The sequence below is a fragment of the Pollachius pollachius genome (assembly GCF_949987615.1).
Source record: "Pollachius pollachius genome assembly, chromosome: 9".
Lineage (NCBI taxonomy): Eukaryota > Metazoa > Chordata > Actinopteri > Gadiformes > Gadidae > Pollachius > Pollachius pollachius.
Genome location: NC_136942.1, coordinates 22874403 through 22885775, shown reverse-complemented (window position 1 = coordinate 22885775; position 11373 = coordinate 22874403).

Here is an 11373-nt window from a genome sequence, read left to right as displayed (position 1 = left end):
CAAATCAAAACTTGTCGCCGGTTTTCTCTATCCAATAATTCACCCGATTCGCATCTCTATGTTGACTTTGTATTGGATCGTGTCGCCCCTTCGCGTTTGGTGTGAATGCACCTTGAAAAATGTTGGCCATTTCGATAGGAACTTCCCAGAAGTCTCTTCTCCAAAAAGCACAAGAGAGTCCTGCTCTATTTCATCCTAGACAAACCAGAAAGGGGGCTAAATGTTTAAAATACCGGAATTGTCCTTTGAACAAATTTAGCCTGCCCTTAGAGAGAGATAGTTGCTGGTATAGCTATAACCGAGCAAGCCATCAAACTTCATACAGAACTAATCACTATCATTGCTTACATGTCTTAAGTCTCCATGTTGTGAGAGAAAATAATTATTTGGACATATTTTTAAAATTACAATGAGGAGCTTGACTTACCTTGTGGTCACCTCTAAGAAACAGAAAGATGGCGTCCTCGTCTTGCTAAGAAAATGTTAGTGGCGTGGTCTCATGACACTGTGTGTTGTGTCCCAACACTGCCTAATGACACTGACTTACAGAATTGTCTCCATAATGGTTAACCAACTATTTACAGCGTAATTTCAACTCTGGATTTTTTGACACTTTGACTCTACACTGGATAATAAATATTTTTGCCGTGTGGGAGCTAACCACGTCTCAGTGAAGCAGAGAATGTTGCAGTCCCTCACATCGCATTAGAAAGTGACCCTGGCTCTGAGGTCATCCAGCTTGTTCTTTAGCGATCATACGTTGGAGAGCAGAATACTGGGTAGTGGAGGATGATGGGCTACTCTCCGAAGTTTGTTCCGGATGCCTCCTCGCTTCCCTCTGTTTTTCTTGCGCCTTCGTGGATACGCCGGGTCCTCAACCTCGGCAGGTGAGCGGAGTAGCTCTGCAAGCCTTGTCGGATCAGATAGGAGAGTATCACTGATTTGTCTTCCAATGTCTAGTAACGTGGCCCGGTCATATACTATTTGTGCCTTCACCCCATGTGCAAACACAGATATTAAAAACAAACAAAATACTATATAAACGCAAAGCCCTTGTGGAGCGATCAGGTAGGCGACTAGGCTGAATCGACCATTGTGGAGGATTTATTCTCAGTAGGCTAATTGGTGTTATCAGACTCTGAGAATGCGTTGACAGATTTGCGTAATGTTAGAACAGAGTAACTATTGGCCCAAAATGAAAGTGGGGGGGGGAGTGCTGAACACAATGCGCCTGTTTAATTGGCTTTAATTCATTCATTAATTTAGCTGTGAGACGTGAAGTTAAAGCCTGAGGGAGTTTGACGAAATGAGGGTTCATTGGTTTAACGTTATGCAGACGGGAAAAGTGACAATAGCAAAGCACTTTCTCCATTAATACCGTATGTTAAGGGCCGAAGTGGGGCACTAAAAGCCACCGGGAAAATTCTGACTGGCCCGGCCCACCACCGGCCTTTACCATTTTCTGCTTAACCTACAAGGTTTAACAACTGTTTTTCCTCCGCGACTGTATGTTTGTATACAGCGCACAGGCTTGATAGCATACTCTGCCTCGTCTTATTTTTTTGGTGGAGAACCAGCGCCACACTGTGGCCTTGAATATGTACTACAGCGTTTCTACAGCTAAATGCGTTTTTGCAATGAATCTGTCTTTACAGAGAAATTTATGGTGGCCGAAGGGTCACAAAACATGCAAACGCCACAACACCTGCATATACAGAAAACACCTGCGACTTCAGAAAACACTTTCATCGATTACACAACTTGTGGGCTGCAAATGCCAAAACACATGCAAACTCATGCCACATTTATACATAGCAGGGTATTTAGGGAAACAAATATTTCCCCCCCACCGTTTTCAAAAATAACATTGTGCACACAACATTGTATTCAAAAAAGTAGTCAACGTTACATCAACCCGCTTAAATACGCCGTCGAGCGCCATTATAACTATGCCAAACCTATTGGCGGCAAAAGCCATGCAAGCCAATCAGAATCCTCAGAATCAACAACAATTAACACCAGCGACTTCCTGATCCTTTCAAAACAATCAATAAGGCGCAAGGTTTGTTCATGTGGACCATATTCACCTTATTCTGCCCGTAAACAAGGGAGGCGCCATATTGGTTCCGTTTTGTGTTCGATCTTCCTGTTGAGCAACTCTGTCCATTATCGTACAGCACAACACATTAGCAATTTCAGTCAAGATGACCAGCATTATTTGTTCCGTGCGGGGCTGCCATAACAACTGGAATAAAAGACGGGTGTCCTTGCAACAATACTGTGTTGTACATGGGAAAACCAGGGCATAATGTTGTTGGGCAACCTTCAATCTTCATCCTCCGCCATCGAGCAATGAGGACCGGCGTATGTGGCTAAAGGCGCTAAATTTGAAGAACCCTCCGAAAAAAACCTAGGTCTGTTCTTTTCATTTTGTGGATGGCAGACCATCAGACCAACACCCATACCCCGAGAAGTGGTTGGGATATGTTATTCCTCCGGCAAAAAAGGCTTGTCTGATGCTTGTGAGGCTCCAAGGTAAGATAACATTTTAGTACTAACAGCTATCAATATCGCTAGTCGTTAGCCAGCTAGCGTCTAATGAGTATGATCAGCATATAACCGTAACTATGCCTTGACTTGACCTCAATAAATTAACAGCATTACAACATAAGATCAGGTCGAGGCCTTCTAATTTGATGTCCAGGACTGGTTATGTTGAAAGGCAGCAAAATGATTAACCTTATCGGTGATAACTTACTGATGTCTGATGCTGTTATTTCTACAGAACCCTCAACCAGCTCTTCAATCCAGGAGACTGATGGGATGACACACCGTGATGCTTCCACACAGGGGGAGTATACATTCATGGAAGATCACATCTATGCTGTCATTGACTCACTCCATTGTCCTATCCTACATGACCAGGCAACAGTGTCCTGAACAACATCTTGTACACACCAAACTTCTCCGGAATGATCGGCTGTGTCTACTGTGCACTGGGTTGTCAGTGGATGCCTTTGAGGCTTTATCCGACGACCTGAAAGAAGGATGCAGCATCTCTCAGCTACGACAAGTTCATCACAGCTAACTCATTGGCTGTCGTCACGCGAATGTCGCTGTTAAGTTCGAATATTTCAACTTGAGCGAAAGTGTCGCGCTGCAAATACTCGTGAATGCGCTCACCCGTGCAGGGCGAAAGTGTCGTGCTACAAGTCAAATCTTGTCACAGGTTTTTTCTAGTGAAAATTTCCCCCAGTTCGCGTCTCTACGTTTGCTTTGTATGGAGTCGTGTCACCCCTTCGCGTTTGGTGTGATGAACCTTAAGACACATACACAAGCTATTGATATCTTTGCAAGAACTTGAATCTATGTTCCGGCTGCTATCTGTTTTAGGGGCCGTCTACAAATTACACCCTAGAGTTCACGTGGAATTGTTTCAGGAAAGAAATCACCACAAATCAATAAAAATACATGTCATTCTTATTGCTGTAGTAGTTGTCAATGGTGGGCTGTTACTTACTTCAGGTGATTATTTGCTGATAATTTTGCATTATAGCAAATCGGGATGCAATTAATAGTTTGAAATATTCACAAAATCTATAAAGATGAATGTTGTCATTCTGATTGCTGTAGTGGGCCCTATATGAATATATTAATGAATTAATATTGAGGTCCTAGTGTTTTTTCTGTTGGGCTAGCTGGTTTGACAGCTTTACAGCCATTGTTATGTTTTGTATTTGAATAAATTATTATAATTCAAATACTTAATTTCTTAATAGGCCTACATTTTCCATTTTGGGCAAGTATCTTTTGCCATTTTAAAAAGCTTAATGTCAAGGCCTGACTATTGGGTTGCCCATGCCTTGACCCACGGCAAGTTTTCATGAATAGTTATTCTTTCAGGTCCAGCCAGAAAATGGTTAACCTTTCTGTCGTGTTCGGGTCAAATCTGACCGATTTCCATTTCGATCAATCATAAATATTGTGTTTTACATTTATTTGTCTCGAGGGCTTATGATATCCTCCACACTAAGCATTTAAAGATATACAATTGCTGATGACTACTTTCATTGAATTTTAAGTTGTTTAGTCAACTTTGTAACACCTGTGGTGTTCCCGGTCAAAAATGACCTCCATAGGAAATTAATGGTTGACCCTTGATTGATTTTGTTCATCCATTAGATAGTACATAACCACAAATCCACCACCACCACCACCACACACACACACCTACACGCACACACACACCTACACGCACACTTTCACGCACACTGACACACCTACACGCACACGCGCACACAAACACACACACACACACACACACACACACTCCGCCCAACGTGAACCCCTTTCAGACTGAACAATTAGGTGTCCTCTCTTTCCCGAGCTTTTGTGCCTATCCCCCTATGTGAACCACACCTTCCAGACTAAAAGTATAACACTGTTCCACATTTCAAAGTTACCAATTAGGTGTTTGTTATGGGAACCCGGCTCTTTCCTGGGCTTATGTGCCCATCCCCCCACGGGAACCACACTTTCGATACAAAATGTATATGTTCTCACAGATCCCCTATATATAGCTTGCTTGTGCATTGCTGTTATTGTACTCTGAACACAATGAGTCGGTGCCCGATCAGACGATTTGAGGCTCTTGACCTTTTTTTTCAAACTGCTGAAGAGGGGATTGAAGTTGAACCAGAAATAGAGGAGGATGTCTCAGAAATAGAAGACACCGATCCTGATTCGATCCAGACCATCATGAGACTGAACAGTCAACAGATGGCGAGGAAGAGGCACCTGAGGAAGAGGCAACTGGGGAAGAGGCCCCTGGGGAAGACACACCTGAGGTGTCGTTCCAGTCCAAGGATGGCAACTTGCTCTAGTATTCACCCCCCAGGACAGAGGAGGCAGAGCAAGAGGGGAAAATATCATTAGGATGACGCCAGGGCCAACACGGTATGCAACATCTCGTGTGGATGACATCAAGTCCAGCTTCCAACTCTTTTTACCAGAGTCCATTGTGGAAATTATACTGGCGATGACAAACCTGGAAGGGGGGCGTGTGTTTGCGGACACATGGAAGGCATTGGACCAGGTAGACCTCCAAGCCTACATGGGTCTGTTGATTCTAGCAGGAGTACATCGGTCCAACAATGAGGCTACAAAAAGTCTGTGGGATGCAGAGTCAGGGAGGCCTGTATTCCGGTCAACTATGTCCCTGCAGCAGTTTCATGTCCTCTCAGATTTGATGACAGAGCTACACAACCTTTCCGCTGGCAAGACGACAAACTGGCTGCCATCAGTAACGTTTGGGACAGGTGGGTGGAGCGCCTACCACTGATGTACAATCCAGGCTCTGAGGTGACAGTGGACGAGCGCCTGCATGTAATGCATGTGGTGTGAACAGCGATCGACCCAGCCTGGAATCAGGCTGGGTCGATCAAGAGGAGACTCTTCCTGGCAGAGCTTGGGAAAGCTTTAGTGACTCCTCTAATTCCACGGCGCCAGCACCTTCCCCGCACACCAGCATCTGGCAGTCTGGTGAGGAGTCTGCAAGCCCCAGCCACTGCCCTGGCCGCTCTCCCCCCAAAAAGGGGGCAGAAACGGAAGAGATGCGAGCTCTGTATTACATTAATTTGTGTCTGAACGCATCTCAATTCCATATTTTTTTCAGTACTTACAACATAATTCCAGAAGGAAAATGTTTTTTTTTGTAAGGCTGAGCTCAGCTGAATAACACATCACAGCTAGGTTACATGGACCGGCGGGGCCAGCACTAAAAGTATTGCTAGCCTTTCGCTGAAGCTGCCACCTCCCATTGGATAATAAATTTGCCTGACGTGTGTAATCAGCCAATCAAATGTTGATGTGTAGTAATTGAACAGCCCCAGGGCCCAGCAATATGCCAGCGCTGGCCCCCGGTGATGTCATCAGCGAATTTTGAATCGTTGGCGGTACAGAGTTGATAGTGAACTACTATGGCCACCGCCTTCACAGCACCTAGCGATCCTGTTTCTGATCTCCTTCGTTTGCCTTTTTCAAGGCAATCGTTTGGAGAGAAGACAGATTTAATTTCAAGAGGAAGACCTACACCGAAGCTGGATGGGCTGACCCAGGCCGGTAAAGGTTTTGTGTGGCACTTTACAGAGTGCAACTACAGCCGCTATGAACGGCTAGCACCATTCAGAACAAGCTATTCTGCTGGCTGTGTTTGCTGTTCAACATCAGTGAGGGGACATGGAACAGCGCCGGTGTGGGTACCGGATTGACTCGGCTGCCAGATCGACTCGGGGTCCTAGATGAGCAATAATGATGCACTTCCTGTAAACGCTGTCTTTTAAATGTGCGTTTCATTCATTCCCATGTTATTCGCAAGTATTAATGATCACCTTTTGTTTTCTAATCTATGAATAATAATCTAATGTACAAATTATTGTTGCCTATACTTGGGTAATATATAAAAGAAGAATCGGTTAACTCCATTCACTGAACGGGGCGATCCACTTTGTTTCCAGCGCTTCCAACAGAGTCAAAACAGCGACCCACACTCAGACTCTTCCGTTCTCCTCCTTCAGAATAAGAGTCCCTAACAGGAACTGGGTTGCATATGCATGCATCAGTGCTTTAAGACGTGTTTCCAATGGCTTTGTTTGTGCGAAAGAACGGGCTGCATTCAATGAAATCAAAACCAAAACGGATTGGGCCTTCTTTTTACGTCCACGATTGAGCCCTTTTTATAAACAACCCTTCCGGGTTTTGTCCATTGGCTTGTGTCGATACGTCAAGTGTCGATACGTCATCTGTAAGCGCAGGACCCCGAGTCGATCTGACAGCCGAGTCAATCTGGTACCCACACCGGATTTAGCAGTCTTAACAGCTTCACCAAGGCAGCTTTAAAACATCAGGCCATGGGTGATGGGTGAGTTTTACTTTGCACTGTGCAGGAGCGATAATGTTGTTGTGGTACTTTAGTTTATAACACTTTTTTTGTAATGGTTGGAAACACAAATATATTGCTGGAATTTGGGCAGTAGGCTTAATGGTAATGCTGTGGGTGGATGTCACTTAATAAGCATATTAAATGAACCTGTTGTTCCTCACTGGCACCTTGTCCAGCCGGCGGCTGCTAGTCGATTCTGGGGCTCAGCGCAGCATCCTGCCAGCGAAGCCTGTGGACGCCATGGCTGTTGGGCGTGGCCCCCCGATGGCCGCCATCAACGGCACACCCATTCGTACCTATGGCACGAGGTATGTGGAAGTGTGTTTCGGCTGGGACTTTGTCATGGCCGCCATGTCTATGCCACTCCTGGGGGCGGATTTGCTCTGTGCTTACAGACTGTTGGTGGATGTTACAAACTGCCGCCTGATCGACGCTCTCTCTTTTGCTTCGTACCCCAGCACGCTGAGAAGGGTGGGGGCGCTTCGTCTGTCGAACACGTTTGCCACAGGTGAGCTGTATCAACGCCTGCTTGCTGAGTTTCCTGACATCACCACGCCCACGTTTTCATCTGCAGTGGCTAAGCATGGCATGGAGCACTACATCACCATGGTTGGCCCCCCAGTCTATGCACAAGCCCGGCGCCTCGACTCTGCCAAGCTCGCAATCGCCAGGGAGGAGTTCGCCACCATGGAGCGCCTCGGCATCGTGCGCCGTTCCAACAGTCCGTGGGCCTCCCCCCTGCACATGATGACCAAGGCTGATGGCGGTTGGCGTCCCTGTGGTGATTTCCGTCGCCTGAACAACGCCACCACCCCCGACCGGTACCCAGTGCCGCACATTCAGGACTTCTCCGCCCACCTGGCCTGCGCCGCCATCTTTTCGCAGGTGGACCTGGTGAGCGGTTACCATCAGGTGCCCGTCCGCCCGCAGGATGTCCCCAAGACGGCAGTCATCACACCCTTTGGCCTTTTTGAATTTCTGCAGATGCCTTTCGGCCTCAAGGGTGCGGCGCAGACATTTCAGTGCCTTATGGACTCTGTGCTGCGGGACATGCCGTTCCTGTTTGTTTACTTGGATGACATTCTCGTGGCCAGTGCGTCCGGGGACGACAACCTGACACATCTACAGCAGCTGTTCGTCGACTCAGTGAGCATGGTCTCATCTTCATCCCGGCAAAAGTGCGAGTTTGGCCGGTCGTCCATCACTTTTCTCGGGCACCATGTCACCCCGCAGGGGGCTGTTCCCCTCCCTGCCAAGGTGGACACTGTCGCCAGTTTCCCACGCCCGCGCACTGTGAAGTCCCTGCAGGAGTTCCTGGGCATGGTGAAATTCTACAACCGTTTCCTCCCCCATGCGGCCCAACGCTAGCGACCCTTGTACAACACCTTGCAGGGCAGGAGGCCGGCGGATGTGTTGGATTGGTCCCCAGAGAAGACTGATGCCTTCGATGCTGCCAAGACCACGCTGGCTAACGCTGCTCTGCTGGCGTACCCGTCTCCGACCACCCCTGTTGCTCTTACCACGGACGCCTCTGATTACGCGTGGGGGCTGTCTGTGAACAGTGGGTGGGCGGAGCCTGGCAACCGCTGGCCTTTTTCAGCAGAAAGCTCCGTGACGAGAGGAAATACAGCGCCTTCGACAGGGAGCTCCTGGCTCTTTTCCTCGCCACCCGTCATTTCTGTTTCCTGTTGGAGGGCCGTCGGTTCATGGCTTTCGTTGACCACAAGCCGCTGACGCCGCCATGGCCAAGTCTTCGGAGCCATGGTCTGGTCGACAGCAGCGTCAGCTCTCCGCCATCTCCGAGTACACCACTGACATTCGGCACGTGGCCGGCAAAGACAATTTTGTAGCCGACTGCCTCTCCCGGGTGGTTACTGGGTCCGTCCACTTGGGCCTCGACTACACAGCCATGGCTAAGGATCGGGCTGCGGACTCTGAGGTGCAGGCCTACAGGACGGTCCCCGCGGCGCTGCCCATGGAAGCTGTGGTGTTTGGTGCGGCCAACGCTACACATTTACATTTACATTTAGGGCATTTAGCAGACGCTTTTATCCAAAGCGACTTACAATAAGTGCATTTGTTATAATAAGTACATTTGTCATAAGAAGTGAAACAATATATCGCTGTCGGTACAGTAAAGATGTTCATAGAACCAAGTGCAAGTATTACAATCGCTAGGCTAACCCATTCCCCGTGTAAAGCAACGATAGCAGCTACTGTAGATGCTACACAATTAAGTACCTTGAATAAGTGCAATGTACGAGATGGAGTCGAGATGAACTCTGAACAGGTGAGTTTTGAGTCTTTTGCGGAAGCTGGTGAGCGACTCTGCGGCCCTGACATCGGTAGGGAGCTCGTTCCACCACTGAGGTCCCAAAACAGAGAAAAGTTGTGACTTTGCTTATCGACCTTTGCTTGCTCTTAGCGATGGCGGTACCAGACGTCCAGCTGAGGTAGTTGAGCGGAGGGATCGAGCTGGGGTGTGTGGCTTTACTAATGCTTGGAGGTAGGCAGGGGCAGTTCCATCGACTGCCTTGTATGCCAGTACCATCATCTTGAATCTGATGCGAGCTATTACAGGGAGCCAGTGGAGGTCTCAGAAGAGGGGGGTTACATGTGAGAACTATGGTAGGTTAAACACGAGGCGCGCTGCCGCATTCTGGATGCGCTGCAAGGGTTTAATCGCAGAGGCAGGGAGTCCAGCCAGGAGCGAGTTGCAGTAGTCGAGGCGGGAGATGACCAGTGACTGGACTAGAAGCTGAGCTGCTTCCCTTGTGAGGAAGGGCCGGATCCTGCGGAGGAGCTCAGTCTTGTTGAGGTTAAGCCTCAGGTGATGGGCAGTTGTCCAGGTGCTGACTTCTGCCAGACATTCAGATACACTCCTCTGCAACGTCTCCACCGGCCAACCGCGCCCCATGGTGCCTGCTGGCTGGAGGCGTAAAGTCCTTGACACTATCCACGGCCTTTCCCACCCAGGGGTGAAGGCCTCTGCCAAGCTGGTGGGGGCCAAGTTCGTCTGGCTGGGCCTGCGGAAGGACGTCAGGGCCTGGGCTGCTGTCTGTGTGGCGTGCCAGCACGCAGAGGTGACTTGTCATACCAAGGTCCCCTTGGCACCCTTCAAAGTGCCAGAGAGACGTTTTGACCATGTGAATGTGGACCTGGTGGGCCCGCTTTCACCCTCCCGTGGTTAAACCTACCTCCTCACCATGGTGGACAGGACCACCGGGTAGCCAGAAGTGGTTCCCCTTTCTTCCACTACATCGGCGGAAGTGGCCCGGGCGTTCATTATGGCTTGGGTGGCCCGTTTCGGCACACCGTCCAACCTTTCCTCGGACCGGGGTCCACAGTTCACATCGGATTTTGGACTGCGGTCGCCAGGGTCCTGGGGATGAAGGTCCACTGTACCACAGCCTATAACCCACAGAGCAACGGTCTTTGCGAGCGGTTTCATCGTGACATGAAGGCCGCACTTAGGGCCAGCCTTACGGGCAGTGACCGCCTCCTATGGGTTATGCTGGGCCTTCGCTCCGCCCCCAAGGAAGATCTTCAAGCCACATCGGTCGAGCTGGTGTACGGCCAGCCCCTGCGCGTCCCGGGGGAGTTTCTTCCAGATGCCACGGCCCCGTGGTTGGTTTCCTCCCATCGTGCTGTGTCCCGGGCATTGCCGACGCATTTGTTCCCATTCCGACGTCTCACCATGGCCTCCCCCGGTCCTACGTTCCCAGGGATTTACCGTCAGCCAAGTATGTTTGCATCCGCCATGATGGCCACCGTACCCCGCTGCGCCCCCCCTACGATTGGCCCTTCCGCGTCCTGGAGGGAGGGTCAAAGAACTTCGTTGTGGATATGGGGGGCAGGCCTGAGCGGGTGGCTATAGACCTCTCAAGCCTGCTCATGTGGATATTGGCGAACCGCTCCAGCTGGCCCAGCCCCCGTGGCGAGGGCGCCCCCCTGCGACAGTCTCGACACCTGCCCCTGCCCTTTCCTCTTCTCCTGTGAAGCGCAGCCATTCTGGCCGCCTGGTCCGCCCCCCTATACGTTGACTTTTCTAGGGACTGTTATGAGCTGGTTTGTTCTGTTTTGCACTAGTGGGTGTCCTGTGTTCTCGTTGGGGTACCTGTTCGGTCTGGCTCTGTTCTATTGGGTGAATTCTGGGGGGGCCTGTGTGGTGACCCACAAGTACGGTTAAGAGACATTCACCAAGGGACTGTACCTTTAAGGGAAAGGGTTATGTCATAGCAGTTCCGGTTTAACCTGTTGTGTCCGTTTGACCTCACTCTCGTTTGATGTGATGTTTGATATTGAAGTGGAGAGTAAAGCTGACTCTACACATGTCCGTCTCTTGTCTCCTTATTTATTGCACTCCACAGTAGGATATTAAAATGTTGCATTAACATCACACCATGATGTTAATACGTTTAAGCAGATTCTTA